The sequence below is a fragment of the Odocoileus virginianus genome, chromosome 6 (assembly GCF_023699985.2).
Source record: "Odocoileus virginianus isolate 20LAN1187 ecotype Illinois chromosome 6, Ovbor_1.2, whole genome shotgun sequence".
NCBI classification, from domain to species: domain Eukaryota; kingdom Metazoa; phylum Chordata; class Mammalia; order Artiodactyla; family Cervidae; genus Odocoileus; species Odocoileus virginianus.
The window spans coordinates 76,497,468-76,515,220 of record NC_069679.1 but is presented as its reverse complement, the minus strand read 5'-3'; the positions used below and the strand labels follow the sequence as shown (position 1 = coordinate 76,515,220).

At 45.6% G+C, this 17,753-nt stretch overlaps 1 protein-coding gene and 1 long non-coding RNA gene across 26 annotated transcripts in view; both read right to left on the bottom strand.

Annotated features, from left to right (window-relative positions):
- The window catches only part of LOC139035693 (uncharacterized), a 48,592-nt gene extending 32,644 nt beyond the window's left edge, over positions 1 to 15,948 (bottom strand). The window contains exon 1 of the long non-coding RNA XR_011488397.1: positions 15,852 to 15,948. This is a non-coding gene — a long non-coding RNA (uncharacterized lncRNA). The remainder of the gene's footprint in view (positions 1 to 15,851) is intronic.
- Positions 1 to 17,753, bottom strand: part of NRXN3 (neurexin 3) — a 1,774,064-nt gene that overhangs the window by 1,503,873 nt on the left and 252,438 nt on the right. The gene's annotated exons all lie outside the window — the stretch shown is intronic.

The following is a 17,753-nucleotide window of genomic DNA, read 5'->3' as shown; positions in this document are numbered from 1 at the left end:
GAAAAACCATAGGTTTGAACTCTCCACATTGATTAGCAAATTGTGGTGGTGAAGAAAGGATTTGTATCCCCACTACAAAGAAAACTAAGGCACTAGCAATGCGGAGCACTCTTTAGTAGTAGTTAATCAGAGTGGTGTTAGGTTTGGTCTTGAGCCTGGAGCCAGAATTTGGGACAGGATTAGGAATGAGGGTAATATCAAAGATAATTTTATGTGACAACTTGACTGAGTCATATGCTATCCAGACAACTGATCAAACATTATTCAGGGTACTTCTGTGAGGGTGACTTTGGATGAGATTAACAATTAAATCACTGGACTAAGTGGAGCAAACCGCTCTCCCTCATGTGGTGGGCCTCACCCCATCAGCTGAAGACCTGCATAGAACGAAAAGACAGACCCTCCTGCAAGTAAAAGCAAATCCTTCCTGCCTGCGGTCATAGAACCAGGGCATCAGTTCTTCCCCTATCTTTGGACTACCAGTGAAACATCAGCTCTTCATCATATATCAGGCCTGCGGGCCTTCAGACCAGAACTGTACCAGCACTCTCCTGGGTTTCAGGCCTTCAGTCTAGCTGGAACCTTACCACCAGTTTTCCTGGGTCCCCACTCACTGCTCACCCTGCCGACCTTGGGACCTGCCAGTCTCCATAATCACACAAGTCACTTCCTTAAAACACATGTCTATTGTTCTTTCATCCATCCTGTTGGTTCTCTTCCTTTGGAGTAGGCTGACTAATGCAGTTGGAATAGGGTAGGGCATAGAGTTGGGGTTACAGTTTGGTATAGGGTTAGGGTGGGATTCTAGTTAGGACTGGAGGTAAATCTGGGAAGAGGGCTGGGGTTGGCATTGGCCTAGGCTATGGAGTAGGATTGTTTGGGGAACAAGAAATTGATGAGGGAGACAAAAACAGCAAACATCTTTTCCTAATGTTATTATTGCCAATATGACCTTGAAAAAGAGATCAGAAACTGATTATCAAGTGACTATCAAGTTCCAAGTGTTATTCCCGAGCCTCTTACTTGCATGATGATAATTACATGGGCAATAATGGGCTTCCCAGATGGCACAGTGGTTTAAAAAATCCTCCTGCAATGTAAGCGACAAAGGTTTGGTCCCTGGGTCAGGAAGATCCCCTAGAGTAGGAAATGGCAACCCGCTCCAGTATTCTTGCCTGGAGAATCCTATGGACAGAGGAGCCTGTGAGGGCCACAGCCCCTGGGATCAGAAAGAGTCAGGCATGACTGACTGCACAAGTGGCAAAAATTGCTCTTAAAGCTCAACTGTTATTTTTTGTTTTACTCTTACCTCATTTCATCCTCTAAAAAACCCCTCTAATAGCTGTCACCCCATACTTTTAGCATGGTAAGAGACTGAGGGCCCATAAAGACAAGGAAACTCCTAAGTAGAGGATGTGATGTTTGAACTCAACTCTTTCTGACTCCAATGCCAATTTGTGCCAAAGCCCCAGCTGGGATGGTAACAAACTGGTAACATCCCCGTCCCCCCAGAGGAAAAGAAACCGGGTAGGATGGGTCCCTTCCTCAGTAGAGGGTCAGGAAATTCATCTGGCTAGTGGGGAGTGGTGGGAAGAGGAGGCTGTATTACCTTTCTTTCAGGATAGCCCTGACACCTGTGCTTTCAGCCTGGACTCTGATTTATAAGCCCCTTCCCTGAACAAGCCTGGAGGCACACTTCCTTCCAGGGGGACTGTCCCCGTCTCAACCTCAGTGACATGCAGCCTCCCTTGTCTATCTTCCACTTGGTGACATCGTCGATGAGTTATTGCCCTCCTCCAGAGCAGCCCCTTCTGGGACCTACCCAGAGATTCAATTTGTTTTATATTTTTCTCCTTTTTCAGAAGCCTCCTTCCAGAGACACATAAATGCTGGATTCATTTTATCACTCTCAGGTAGAAGCCTGTGTTAACGAGGCTTCGATCGATCTCTTAAATAAAGCTGGCAAAATATTGCACTTACTCTGGGCTTTCTGTTCCCTAATGTAGTCAGACTGGCTTTTCCTCCTGGCCCCGCCTGCTTGGCCAAGGAACCCAGCATTTTCTCCCCACCATGGTTTGGCTCATGACAAACAGACTTAGAATTTGAACAGGTCCTTTGATCAGCAGATTTTTAACTCTCAGGAGGGAAAAGACACGTTGCTCAATTTCTATTTCCCTGCTGGGGAAGTTGAAAAAAAAGAAAAGTGAGATCATTTAAATCAGGTGAATCCAGAGAAAAATCGCTGCAGCTCTGGTTTTTGGACAACTCTTCTCACTTCGTGGAGGCCTTTCCGCCTCCCTGCAAGACCCCTGGGGGCGTCTCACCTTGCCCTTGACCCTTCTGCTTCTCTCTCTCTCCCTCAATCCTTTTTCCTCACTTGTGCTTTTTAAAAATCATTTTCTCCTCCTGAGGTAGTTAGGCAGCTCTGAGGTCCTGCAAAATGCATCAGACTTGAGGGTTAGAAAATTGTGGTGCAAATTCCAGCACGGCTCCTAGCTGCTTAGACAAGATCTCCAACCTCTCAACTTCAGCTCTGAGGCCTTCAATCACAAAGTCCCTAATTCTGGAAGAAGCCAGATGGATGTGCCTGGAACAACCGCAGACCTGCAGTATCTTTGGGGAACCGGTGTTTGGGACACCCTAAAAGGGACCCCAAAGCCCTCCTCCAAGTCCTGTCCGGTCCCCGTTTCAATTTCCTTTCTGCTTCCTCTCCAGCCTGGCCTTTAAAGTGACATTTAACTTGAGGAAGTGATAGAAAGTAGACAGGCCCTCAGGGCAAGTGACCCCAGCAGCCGGCGGCCTTTGCCCTCTGACGTCACTTCCCCAACACCACAGCAACTGCCACTTCAGGGACTGCCAGGAACCAGGTTCCCAGGCCACTCACATGGTGGTTATTTATAATTTCTTGGGCCTTGACTGCGGGCCAAATGTTATATTCGTAGCTAATTTCCTATTAATTAGGTGCCGCAGTTCCTCAGCTAAAAGAATAATGAGCCAGACAGGAGTCCTGAGGTTCAGAAATGCCACGGACTGCGGTGCAAAGACAAGCTGGGTAGGGGGAGAGGGGCAGGGAGCCAGCCCGGGAAATGGGGAGAGGGAGAAAACGGACTCTGCTGGGGGCTGCTTCTGCAACCGTGAAATGGTGACTTGTCGGCCTCATGGAGCCTTTAGTAGACATTGTGCTAAGACTGTTTCTAACTCTTACCTCTCAGGGTCAGAAGAGAATGCAGAAACGCGCAGGGTCCAGGCAAGGAGTAGACTAGGGGCTCCGCACCCTCTGAGCCCCTGGGTCTCTGTGCCGGCCTCTGGACCTGTGGACCAGCCTCACCTTGTTCAGCCTGATCATGTGGGGTGCAATCTGGAAATCTGCACTTTTAATACCTCCACCCCTGGTCATCCCTAGGGATATGACCCTAGGGGAAACATCGTCCCAAGGTTACTGGGATTTTTGGGCCATGAGGAGTCAAAGGGTAGCATTTGTAAACATTTCTGTTTATAAATTTGATAACTGTTGACCAAGTAGCTTCCATGCACTCCCCCTTTCTCTTTAGTTCTTATAGCCCTGTATGAAGTGGAAGCCACTATTATCCTCTAAATGAGACAGATGAGACTTTCAAAAATCAAATAGTTTGGCTCAATCAAAGATCTAGGAAGTCGTGGGAGCAGGCGGGCTCATTCCAGGCACATTGTATACTGGATTTATTTGTTAAAGACATCTTCCACTTTCACTAAATCAACCCAGTGAGACTCCTAAAAAACTTCTGAGTCTTCTGTTCAGCTGGAGAGGATCAGATAAGACGGAGGTCTAGGACAGTGATCAACCAAGTGATTGATCAGCTTATATATGACCAAATTCCAGAGAGTTAAGAATGCAGCTATGGCATTTGAGTGTCTCTTTCCAAGTCTAGACTCCACTCCATTTTCAACTTTAGAAACTTTGGGCAAGACAGCTTATTTCTGGTGCCTCAGTTTCCCCACTGTAATACTGATGATAACAGCCATGAGCACTGCTCTGGTGTGCCTGGGAGGATGCAGAGAACGCAAGCCTTTGGACCACCCACAGATCCTAGGCTCATCGACTGAGTCAACCTTAGTGATTCAAACCCCACCATCTCTAGATGTCTCATCCTGCTTCTCCCAGGGGGTAATACCTGAATCATCACACAGATACCCTGCTTTTGCTCTGGGGATGTCTCAGATTATGAAGACCGATGCCTTGATAAAAGTTTTATAGGACATTTCCTCTCGCACTGTGAATGTTCTTCCATAAATAATTAAACTAAACTGGTTACTGAAAGAAACGATCAAAACCCACAGTGGGAGGACAGTAGGAACTTTCGTCCCGACAGTGTGTCCAGGCACCTACTGATTCCCTCTGGGGCCCCGGGGGATAAAGAGAGGAGCACAGCCCCCACCATGAAGAGCCTTCACACTGGAGATGTAAAGGCAAAGGGCCCAAGGGTCAACACGGGGCTCAAGTTGAGAACAGACACGGACATGAAGACTGACGGGGCAAGAAGAGAGCTGGACAGACTTCCCCGAGAGTGTCCCTGCAGGACCGAGGCGATGCCCCTGTGGTAGCAAAACCACGAGGCGGTAGCTTGGCTAAGTCAAAGGTCTAGGAGGCGGCAGACGCAGGAGACAAATCCAGAAGATACAACATAGGAGACGAAAGCAACAGGGCAGCACAGGGAGACTTCCCTGTTGGATAGGAATCCACCTGCCAAGGCAGGGACAACGGGTTCGATCCCTGGTCGGGCAAGATTCCACATGCAGCGGAGCAACTAAGTCCAGGCACCACAACTACTGAGCCTGCAAGCTAAGTACTGAGCCGCAACTACGGAAGCCCCCACGGGCCACACACCGCAACTACTGAGGCATGCGCGCCCGAGTCCGCGCTCAGCAGCCAGAGAGCCAACGCAATGAGAAGCCCGCAACAAAGAGAAGCTCCCGCTCGCTGCAACCAGAGAAAGCCCAGGCGGAGCAACGCTATAGCACAGAACCCCCTCACCCAAACAGGGGCCTTTAGTTCTGTTCAAGATCCCTCATTTCTTGGACATCTCTCTCCTCAGCCCAGACCACTACTCACCTTTCCTAGAATTCACTGAGGATGCACTGAATCCCTTGCGAAGTTTTTGCATATGATTGTCCATGTATCCATGCCCCTGGGTGGTGGGGGTGGGTAATATTTCCTTAAGCGGAAAGCCTTCCTGTCATTGCTAACATGCCTTTTTCTCCACAATAATGCAGTAGTGCTCACGGGCCCTCACTGGACTGTTCTAATGAAGTGGGCATTAAAGGACATTTAAGAAACGTGGTCTTCTTAGGGTCTAGCTCAGAGAATGAAGAGTCGAGCACGGAGCTAGCAAGAGGTCTTGGCAAACCCATAAATGCTTGCACCAGGAGATAAGAATCAGCTGTAACTGGGTTGGTAGGCTTGTGAGCAGTTTGTTGGCCTTTAGTCTTAATTAACAAACTCCTTGCCTTCCTCCAACTCCCTGCTCCATCCACTGTATGGGCAAACTCTAGCCCACCCAAGGACAAGCATATTACTAATGCTACATGGAGGAAGCCCTGTCATTCTGAAGACAGCTCTGCTCAAACTTAAAAAACAATCTAGGGTGGTAGGGCAGTGGGGAGGGGAGGGAGTTATAAAGCATTCCTAGTAGGCTATGAGCAAAGCCCTTTGTCCTCCCCACCCCTAAATGTGAACTTCCTTCATAGATTCCAGGAGGGGAAAAATGGTTAGGCCAGATGCTCAAAGTAAGAGCAGGGTTTGCTTGGTATCTACCTGTATCCATTTCAAACATCTTTCCCCTGACAGCTCCTGTCTTATTTCTCTTCCTGTCCTTGACTCCGATACAAAGGTGACTGAGGAGGAATTCTCCCTTTGCATTTTTACAGAGCAACATTTCAGGGTAGCTGTTTCATCACTGAGGACGTCATTTCAGCAGGGAAAGGCTAATTAAGCCAGACCAAACCTCCCCGCACCCCTATCCCTGAAAGGCAGAAACCCGCTAAACCAACACACTTCAGAGCCTCTAACTCCACAGGAATTCCACTTGGGAACTGTTTCCTTTTTCATTTCAGGATTCCAGGTTCAGGTAGGTGTCTCCTGATCTTTGTTTGTGTTTAAGATGACACCTTTGCAATAATCATCAGGGTCATTTCTGCATCCACATCTTTCCTGGGGAAAGATGAACTCTGGGTTTCCCTGGACCCCACAGTGAAATGCTGAAGCTAAACTGCCACTGGCGTTTCATGGTTCTTTTTCAGTCACTCCTACCCCTGGCCCTTCCTGCCTTCTGAATTCTGCAAGTCTTAATAACCCCATTTCATGCATGAGCTGAAGAGAAGAGGCAAAGCTGCTTCCTAAAGGTCTCAGTGCCTCTAGCACTGTGCTGGGCACACGGTCACACTGGATGAACAGGTGATTTCTTGATTGATTGGCCTGATTCGAATACAAAGCCTTAGCTCTCCCGCATGTTGAATGATATACTCTTTCCCAGAAAAAAAAAGAAAGGAATGGTACAGTGACTCTGCTAGGAAACTTTCTCTCAACACCATCATCCCTCCACCTCAAAATACTAGATCTGTCTTCCCACCAGTTGATTCGCATGCACTTTGCATGCAAGAGTGTATTGATTCATTAACGAACACTTGTGGAAGACAACAAGGGACAGTCAAAAATGACAAAACACATAAGTCAGAGCAGATACCTCACATTCATCTAATAATCTCAGGAATAGATATAAAATTACATGATGCTAAGAGTTCTAAAGTGCTGCAAGGATATTCAAAGAGGGAACACAGATCCCCTATTCCAGGGAAGGTTACCTGGGGAAGCACCAGGTGAGCAAGCCCTAAATGATGAAAAGAGGTAACCTGGGAAAAGGGCAGAGTGAGAACAGAGTTACTGCCTTGGCTACAGACCTCCACTCTCAGACTGAGTCACTGCTCCCAACCTTCCATGACCCATGAGGAAGGCAAGGCATCTTGCTTACCCTGCAATCGGAAGCAAAGGCTTACCCTCCATGACCCAACTAATAAATGCAGCATCCAGAAGCAAGTCTGTCCAGCTCCTGTTGCAATTTTCATGGGATGAACATTCCACTGTAGAAACACCTGGTATATGTTCATGTTTTATGTTTGGAAAGGTAATATGTGATTGTAGAAATTAACTTGGCCAGATGTGTTCAAATAAGAAAATTAAAATTATCTGGTACCCAGAGACAGTTACTGAAAAATGTATGTTTCTTTAATTTTTTCTAGGGATGGATATAGATATTTTAAAAAGCCAAGCTCACACTTTACAGAAGGAAATCTTTTGCGTTTTTTACCTAAATACATTTCAGTTCAGTTCAGCCACTCAGTCATGTCCGACTCTTTGCAACCCCATGAACCGCAGCATGTCAGGCCTCCCTGTCCATCACCAACTCCTGGAGTTCACCAAAACCCATGTCCATTGAGTTGGTGATGCCATCCAACCATCTCATCCTCTGTCGTCCCCTTCTCCTCCTGCCCTCAATCTTTCCCAGCATCAGGGTCTTTTCAAATGAGTCAGCTCTTCACATCAAGTGGCCAAAGCAGTGGAGTTTCAGTTTCAACATCAGTCCTTCCAATGAACACCCAGGACTTATCTCCTTTAGGATGGACTGGTTGGATTCCTTGCAGTCCAAGGGACTCTCAAGAGTCTTCTCCAACACCACAGTTCAAAAGCATCAATTCTTTGGTGCTCAGCTTTCTTTATAGTCCAACTCTCACATCCACACATGACCACTGGAAAAACCATACCCTTGACTAGATGGACCTTTGTTGGCAAAGTAATGTCTCTGCTTTTTAATATGCTGTCTAGGTTGGTCATAACTTTCCTTCCCAGGAGTAAAAATCTTTTAATTTCATGGCTGCAATCACCATCTGCAGTGATTTTGGAGCCCAGAAAAATGAAGTCAGCCACTGTTTCCACTGTTTCCCCATCTATTTGCCACAAAGTGATGGGACCGAATGCCATGATCTTAGTTTTCTGAATATTGAGCTATAAGCCAACTTTTCCCCTCTCCTCTTTCACTTTCATCAAGAGGCTCTTTAGTTCTTCTTCACTTTCTGCCATAAGGGTGATGTCATCTGCGTGTCTAAGGTTATTGATATTTCTCCTGGCAATCTTGATTCCAGCTTGTGCTTCATCCAGCCCTGCGTTTCTCATGCTGTAATCTGCCTATAAGTTAAAATAAGCAGGGTGACAATATACAGCCTTGACGTACTCCTTTTCCTATTTGGAACCAGTCTGTTGTTCCATGTCCAGTTCTAACTGTTGCTTCCTGACCTGCATACAGGTTTCTCAGGCAGGTCAGGTGGTCTTGTATTCCCATCTCTTTCAGAATTTTCTAGTTTAGTGTGATCCACACAGTCAAAGGCTTTATATCTATATTTATCTAATTATATTGATGTTACCAAATACTCTTTAAAAAACATGGTTTTTAATGGCTAAAAAATATTCGTAATATCCCCAATGTTAGACACCATTATTCATCTATGCATGTCCTTCTTGTTGGGCCCTTGGGATATTTTTAACTGGTCTCTTCTCTGAATGGTCCAGTAACAACTCTCCAGCATCTAAAACGTGACCACATTTCTTAAGAAAAGCCGCAAAGGTGGGGTGCTGAGTCCCCATGCTGTGCTGTCCTCTCCACTTTTTATCATCGACCACACAGACCCCATGGTGTAGAGGCAGCTCTGTCCTGACGCCTCCACTCTCCATCACCAGCATTAACCTACAGAACCCATTTGGAAGGTCCTGAGCCTATAACAGTGGATCAAAGTCAGGGGATACTAGATCACTCGGATGCTCTTTCAGCCAGGCCATGTGTGTGTGCTAAGTCACTCTGTCGTGTCCAACTCTGTGTGACCCCGTGGACTGTAACCCTCCAGGTTCCTCTGTCCATGGGATTCTCCAGGCAAGAATACTGGAGTGGGTTGCCATGCCCTCCTCCAGGGGAATCTTCCCAACCCAAGGATCAAACCCACATCTCTTGCATTGGCAGGCAAGTTCTTATCAACTGCACCACTTGGGAAGCCCAGGATGTTACAGTTACCAATTTTCAGATCTACTGCACATTCCTTAAATTCAGGTGGACCTTATGTGTGATCTCAAAATTCATAGTTTAGGTAAGAATATCCATTCTTAAGCTAGTTCCGAGCAATTCCTTTGCCTACCTGTTTTTCTTTCAACTACATCCTGCATTTGCACAGTCGTTCCCAAATGCAACAAATGACAGCCCCAAAAGGTGAGCAGAGTAAGCGTTTCACGTGGAGGTGGAAAATGATCAGATTAGTTTCATGGTGATCCAGATAAAGACATGATGAAAAGGATGGAATCATTTTATTGCACCCCTCCCAACATTATCTTCTTAATTTTATTAATAATGTTATTTCAAAAGTCTGACACTCACATGTAAAGACATGAATCGCTAGTTGCAAACTGATATAAACTTCGCTCTACTAGCTTTCCTGTACAAAGACTAAGAGAACTTTATGTTCATAAAGGTTTTGTCACTAAAAATTATTTGTAGGTTTTATCATTTCAAAAAGTTTGCAAATCCACTGGTCAAGTTAATCCATGAAAATACTGTCCACATACATATATCTGCCTTACATCTCTACTTAGACTTTCAGGTCAGCTTAAGGCGAATGATACCACTTTAGCTTTTTTTTAAACCTCCCCTGCCCACAAGCGTAAGTTGAGTGCTCTCTACACAACAGGCACCTCTCCTACCCAACCAAACTGTGCAGGGGTACCATCAGGAGTCATACACATGTACACACACACACAAATGCATAAACACACAGAGGTAAAGTCCTCACTATCAGTGGAACTAAAAATCTAGAGAGGGTTGCTTTTCCTTGGTCACCAATACAGCCCCTGGTGCAGGTCAGTGTTGTGACCTGGTGTTCTGGCTTCAAATACAGTTGGATGAAGCAAGTTCCCATTCACCCAGTCTCTAGAACTGTTCCCTCTCATAAGCTTTCTGATAAGCGTTCAGTTGTTCCTGAGTTCTACTGTTTTTGGAGCCCCACTCCCGGACAGAATCTACCACCCTCTTCATTGACATAGGGCTTTTGCCTTCAAAGAAGATGGAAATTCTCTTTGGTGTCATCCTCAGGAAGGAGATGAGAACTGACTGCTGAGAAAGAGATCTGGATTGAAGGAAAGAGAACACTTTCTGAACCAAAATAAAAAATAGAACTGGGGTCTCAGGAGATGCAGAGCCTGAGAATGAATCCAGATCCATCGTGAACTAGCTGTGTGACCTCAGACATGGTACTGAATCTCTAAGTCTCAGTCACTCCATCTGTGAAAAGAGGACAATAATAATAACCCAAGGTTGTGGTAAGAGTAAATGAGGCTCTCCTTGTAAAGAGCCTGGCGAGGGTCCAGCACAGAGTTAGCCCCCAATAATCGTTAGCCACACCTGTTACTATTGTTGTTGTTGTTATTACTTGGAAAGTAATATAGTGCCAAGGTTAGGATTATAGAGTCCTGTTGGACTACCTGGGTTCAAATCCCAGCTCCTCCATTTATTAGCTATGCAACCTTGGGCGAATTTTTTTGTCTCCCTGTGCCTCATCCATAACATGGAAATTAAATTTATCTGCTCATAAAGTTGTGAGTTGAAATCAAGTAGGCCAAGTAAAATGTTTGGCCTGGTGCCTAGCCTGTAGAAAACTTTCAATGTACATAAATCATGATCATTATTATTATATTAATAGCACTATTACCATTACAACCAGAATAAGGGATGCACCTAGAATGAGAGATGTAGAAGAAGACTTCTTTTTGGAGGCTCCTATTACCTGGTCCCCACTACACTTGTCTTGTTTTCTTGCAAGGCATACTCTGACGTCTGTCTCTGGGCCTGCATGGGGTTCCTTGGCCCATCTGCCTACAGATTGCGGTTCGAAAGCGGAGAGCCAGTTCCTAGTCTCAGAGACCTTTCACTTCTCTCAAAAGAAGGAGCATATGCACTTGGGTTAGAAACGTGGGAATGCATTCTCCCTTCTCCTACCATCCCTGGAACTTACTCTCAGATTCCTCGTTTCTAAGGGCAGGTTGAGGAAAAAAGAACTGAAGGCAAATGGTTTGGGATGTTCTACGAGATCTGACAGCCCAATCTACCAACATGAATAAAATGATCATCCAAAAGGCATGGGAACCCACTCCAGTACTCTTGCCTGGAGAATCCCATGGACAGAGGAGCCTGGCGGGCTACAGTTTATAGGGTCACAAAGGGTCAGACATAACAGAAGTGACTTAGCATACACATACACAATCTTATTTCTAACACAGGAACATCTCCAGAAATAAAACTGAACTCAAATTCATCAGTGTGAGGACTTGCTTAATTTCTCACATAATACTGAATGTACAAACACCTCCAAACTCGTCCAGATGAATCCATCTCTGTGCCCTTGCCCAGGCTTTTGTCTCAGAGTCATAAAAATTTCACCTTTGCAGTAAATACTCATACTGATTCCCATACAGATATGTAATATCAAAACAGGAAACCCCTTCACTAAAGGGAACTCAGACTCAGGGTGAAAATTCCAAGTCTCCACCACGCATGAATTTCCATGACAACCCAAAGAGGAATCCTCACAAATCCATTAATTCCACAAACGTTTATTCAGCATCTCCTCTGAGCCAGTCAGTTCTGTGCTGGTCAGGTGGGTTAGCAACAAGATTGAAATAAGCTCCTGGCTTCAAGGAGCTCACAGTCTGTCTAGTGGTGGAGCTAGAAGCATAAATAAGTAATGACAATGTGTTGTGACAAGTGAGACAGTAAGAATGAGGCACCCAAGACAACAGGAGCATGTGCTTCCAGGAGGGACGTTTGCAGTATATCCTCCCCAACTAGGGGAGTTGGTGGGGTAACCAGGCGAGTACATTCCAGGCAAAGGGAAGGACGCAAAAGTGGTGCAGAGAAGCAGAACACGGTGTGTGCAGGTGGGACAGAAATTTCAAGATGTGGATCAGAACAAGCTGAGGCTAGACAGGTGGGCAGGGGCCAGACTAGGGAGAGCCGTGCAGGCTAGGACCAGGGACAACCTCCCACGGGCAATGGCGGGCTGTGATGCTTTCAAGCCAGGCTTGAAGCATGGCTGTCTCTGCATGCCATGAAAATTGCTATGGGGGCTTCTAGACAAGACGATTTTGAGGTGACTGGTGGTAAGACCACTTACAAGGTTGAAGCAGTTGTTCAGTCACTCAGTCGTGTCTGACTCTGCAACCCCATGGACCACAGCATGCCAGGCCTCCCTGTCCTTCACCATTTCCTGGAGCCTGCCCAAACTCATGTCCATTGAGTCAGTGATGCCATCCCACCATTAGAATCTGAGCTCGATTCCTCACCAGTCCTTACTTCTGTGTTTAAATAAGATCCTTACCTTTAGTCATCAAAACACTCATCACTCATTTAATAAAATCACGAGGCCTACCCGAGGTCATATTGACCCAAACTGCACTGAAGAGAAGTTCCATGCTTCCCAAGACCTTAAGTATCTCTGAGCCAGCCAACAGGGAAAGGCTGCAACAAAGGTACAGTTTCCCCACCAGCCTTGGTTCAGGCCATGGACAAGCAGACAGAAGTGACAGCTCCCGTCTGGATCTATGCGCCTCCAAGTGAGTGTAATTCAGCGCTGGAGCCAAAGCCGATGACATGCATTAGTTATTACTGTAAGATGGCAATTCGGTGATAAAATACAATATTGTCACTTTCAATATGTACTAAAAGTGATTTACCAGAGCTCGTGGGGAACAACTTAGATGATGATCTGATTACAATACACAGGATAAATCACCCTCATTTGAGGGTTAAATTATCCCATCTGACAACTGTAGATCAATTTGACAGTTAAAATCAGGGTCCCACTCTTCCCAATTTACAGAATTTGTCCTGGTTCACGTGGGCGAAAAATCAAACTAGCAGAAAGACCCTCTCCTTTTCCTTGCATAGCTATTTCACATCCTTCATGCAGAGGCCCCCTGGAGCTCTGTGAAGCCATCTCTAAAACTTTTAATGCACTCTGCAGGGTATTCTCCATCACGGTAAATATCTGTAGCCCAAAGGTAGCACTCTGTCAGACAGTAAGGTCTAGAATGGGTGCCTTCGTGAGAGATAGTCTCCAAATATGACCGCTGAGATGGTTAACTTTATGTATCAACTGGGCTGAACGATGCCAATACAGATAGTAAAGGTATTATTTCTGGGTGTGTCTATGAGAGTGTTTCTAGAAGAGATCAGCATTTGATTCAGTAGACAGCAAAGAGAACCCAGTGGGAGAACCTCATCCAACCCACTGAGGGCCTGAATACAACAAAAAGGAGGTGGAAGGGCAAATACATTCTCTATGCTTGAGCTGAGATCACCATCTTCTCTTGCTCTTGGACACTGGTTCCGGGGCTTTCAGACTCAGATCAGCACTTACATCATTAGCCCTACCCGACACCACCACCAGTTCTCAGGGCTTCAGACTCAGACTGAATTTCACCACCAGCTTTCCTGATTCTCCAGATGGCAGCTTGTAGGACTTCTCAGCTTTCATAACCACAAGAGCCACAAAATTCTCTCTACACACACACACACACACACACACACACACACACACACACACACACATACATACACACACATACACACACACACATACATACACACACATACACACACACATACATACACACACATACACACACACACATACACACATACATACACACACATACACACACACACACACACACACACACACCTGTATGTTATTATTGGTTCTATTTCTCTGGAGAACTCTAATACAGGTGCCAATAACTCCTCCTCTCCCAACACATCAATGCCACTCTGCCCAATGAGACTTGGAGTCTGATTCCCCCTCCCCTTGAATCCGGAGTGCCCATGTAATTTGTTTCATCTATGGAGGTGACAATGTGCTAACTCTGAGCCTAACATTTAAAAAGGCAGTGTGCTTTGGTCTGGGGGCTCCTAGAGTCCAGTTGCCATATAAGAAGCTTGAGCTAGACTACTGATAATAAGAAGCAGGTGAAGGAGGACCAAAGCCTTTCCTGAACACCCCTTGTTAGAGCTCAGTTAAGCCCCCAGCTACATCCAACCACATGAGAAGCCAGGCTGACAGGATATGCAACGTAACTGGGTAGTTTACCCAGCCAACTCATAAAAACATGCTCAATGATAAACCATTGTTGTTTCAAGCCACCAATTTCTGAGGTTGCTTATTATTAATAGAAACTGAAACTGTCTTTTCTCCCCAACTAGACTGGAAGCTTCTCCTGGATGTAGTATAATGACTGCTGGAGAATAAGTGATTTTACATGACAGGTATTTTATATACATTATACCATTTAATCCACATAGGAGCTATACATGCTAAGTACTCTTACCCCATTGGACACATGGGAAACTGAGGCTTAGAGAGGTTACATACATAACTTGCCCCAAGTCATGAAGCCAATGCTCAAGTCTGTCTGCCTCCAAGGTCTGAGTGTTTAACCACTCTTCTATACTGGAATTCATGGTTCAGAACTAAGTAGGCAGACATCTTAAAATATTGTGTTTATTCAAACAATATGGCAAAGTAAGATGTTGCCCCTTTAGAGTCAGAGAGTCAGACACCTCCAGAACCAAATCCTGTCTCCGACGAGTCAGCCTTGCCTAGGTCTCCTTCTCCACACTCAGCATGGCAAGATTTTGATATTAATCAAAAAAGTGAGACTTCCCTCTTATATTACATTTTCTGCTCTTTGATGAGCAATATGGTTTTTCATCATTTTCTTAATTCTAAATTAAGAATTAATCATCATTTTTCATCTAAATTCTTAATGAATTTCCTTAATCTTCCATTTTTTGATGCTGTGATTTGTTTTACTACATGCAAACTGGTTTTCATTTGTTTGTTTTGGGGGATTTTTTTTGTGGGGTGGCTTGTAGGACCTTAGTTCCCTGACCAGGGATTGGACCTCTGCCCCTTGCAGAAGTGCAGAGACCTAACCACGGGACAGTCAGGGAATTCCCATCCGAACTGTTTTAACTGTGTTTCCTTGGGGAAATTGCTAACGTTCCCTGATATTTGTTGTTCTGGACCATAAAATGGATCCTCTAACTTCTTACCTTGCAGGGTCATAGAGAGAATTAGGTAAAATAGTTATACAGCCAAAGCCCTTGTCACATAGCAGCCATTTAATAAATTGTGTTTGTGTTGGTGCCATTATTAATATTATTATTCTGAGTTGCTGACTCTGGGTCTAAGAGTTTGAAGCGGCCCAGGTGGCTCTCAGTGGTAAAGAATCCGCCTGCCAATGCAGGAGACACAGAGACAGGGGTTCTATCCCGGTATCAGGAAGATGCCCTGGAGGAGGGCATGGCAACCCACTCCAGTATTCTTGCCTGGAGAGTCCCATGGACAGAGGAGCCTGGTGGGCTACAGTCCACGGGGTCACAAACAGTAGGACGCAACAGCACGCACACACCCATTTCACTAAGAAGGAAAACATCCCAAGAGTTGCCAAAGCATTTTTGGTAGTCACGGTGCCCATTTAGAAAGTTAAGAAAAAACATTCCCAGGCGACAGACAGTGTGTCTCAGTTCCAGGTCCAAAGGTCAAGACAGAGTTCTCTGCCTCCTCGGCTCTCACTGCACACACACACTTGGATGTCAACAAAAAGCATGTAATGAGGCATCACTGTGTCATATCCCACTACTGTGTTACACACTTTTCTGCCTCCCCTTAGCTTGACCCTACCACTCCCAGAAAAAGCACAAATCTAAAAAAGATGAGCCAATGACCTCAAACACTGTAGCAGATGCTCCGGTACATCCTCCAGATCCCTTCACCTCCCAGCTGCTGCAGGCGCTGGCTGTACTGACCTCACACCTGCATCTTTCTTGGTAGATTGCCTTTAGCCAATGGGAACCACTTCACCTGGTGATGCCTGGGAGGTTATGTGCGTGTGTAAGTCACTTTGGTCATGTCCGACTGTGACCCCATGGGCCAGGCTACTCTGTCCACGGGATTCTCTAGGCAAGAATATTGGAATGGGTTGCCATGCCCTCCTCCAGGGGATTTTCCAGAGCTAGGGATCGAACTCACATCTCTTATGTCTCCTGCATTGTCATGCAGGTTCTTTACCACTAGCGCCACCTGGGAAGCCCCTGGGAAGTTATATCTAAGGCCAATGACCAACTGATTCAGGGAAATGAAAAAATCTCAGTCTCCTTGACTCAATGCAGAACAAGTTCTATAGTACAATCATACACCATAGCTCCCCCATGGAGTCAGGCTGAGGCTAGGCTTCACCTATACTGCATCTTTCTTTAGCTTCTTTCTTTTCCCTTGGGGTATAGTAGTTTTGGGGGTTCTCTGTTGGCTCAGTGGTAAAGAATCCACACCTGCAATGCAGGAGCCACAGGAGATGCAAGTTCGATCCCTGGGTTGGGAAGATCCCCTGGAGGAGAGCATGGCAACCTACTCCAGTATTCTTGCCTGGAGAATCCCATGAACAGAGGAGACCCATGGGCTACAGTCCATAGGGTCACAAAGAGTCAGTCACGACTGAAGCGACCTAGCACACACACATAGTTGCTTTAGAATGTTTTGTTAACTTCTGCAGTACAATGATGTGAATAAGCTATATGGATACATACATCCCCTCCTTCTGGGACCTCTCTCCCTGCCGCCGCGCCACCCCCTCCCGATCCCACCCATCTTCCTTCCTTGCCCTATCCCACCTTCCTCACTTCTTTATGGGTTTCTCCACAAAGCACCCCATGAAATAAACCACACACCAAGAAGCCCCATCTCAGGCTTGGTTTCTAGGAAGCTGACTCAAGATAATCACTCTGAGGCCTTTAAGCCAAGATAGAAAAAAAAAAAAAAAAAAGCCTTCCATTTTCTTAAGAAGTTTCTTGTCCCCATATCGAAGATTTTGGTTTCGATAAGAGGTTAAAAACCAAAGAGTGGTCGAGCAAAGCAAAGCAAATGAGAGACTTCCTGTGACAACTTGAGAGCTGGATAACCGCAACAGGCCGTCCCCCTGGTTTCTCAGCCTCACCACCACACCAAAGAGGGAAAGCCAACAGAGGAAGTCATTTCCAAATGAAACTGCAGGGGATGCAGTTCACGAGAAAGGGAAGGCAGAATTAATCTTGGCTGATCGTGCCAGGAAACCACAGGTCTGGCCTATGGAGTCTGCACAATAGTGATTAAGAGCACAGGCTCTAAAGTTAGACAATATGGGTTTAAATCCTCAGGCTACCACTTACTAACTAGCAGGGTGACTGGGCAAGTTACTTAACATTGTTGACCTTAGTGTCCCCACATAAATATGAAGATAATAATGACACATCTTTCTAGGGTATCATTATAAAGTGTGGACCAGCATGTGTCTGGCACTAAAGCAAGTGCTCATGACGCTGTCTATTATCTTGGGCCCTACAGGCCAGGTTATGTACTAGGAAAAACATCTCCAAAAATCTCAGTAAACCAAAAGTTATTCTTCCTCACACTACACTGGCCTAAGGTACAGAGTTCAGGCATACTAAATAGTCACCATCCCAAATGTCAAGATTAAGTTAAGGTGACTGAGCTAAAAGTCAGCAATTAAATGCTCTGATCCGGAAGTTACTGACCTCATTCTGACCCACAATTCTTTGACTGGACTTTGTCACACAGTACCATCCTACAACAAG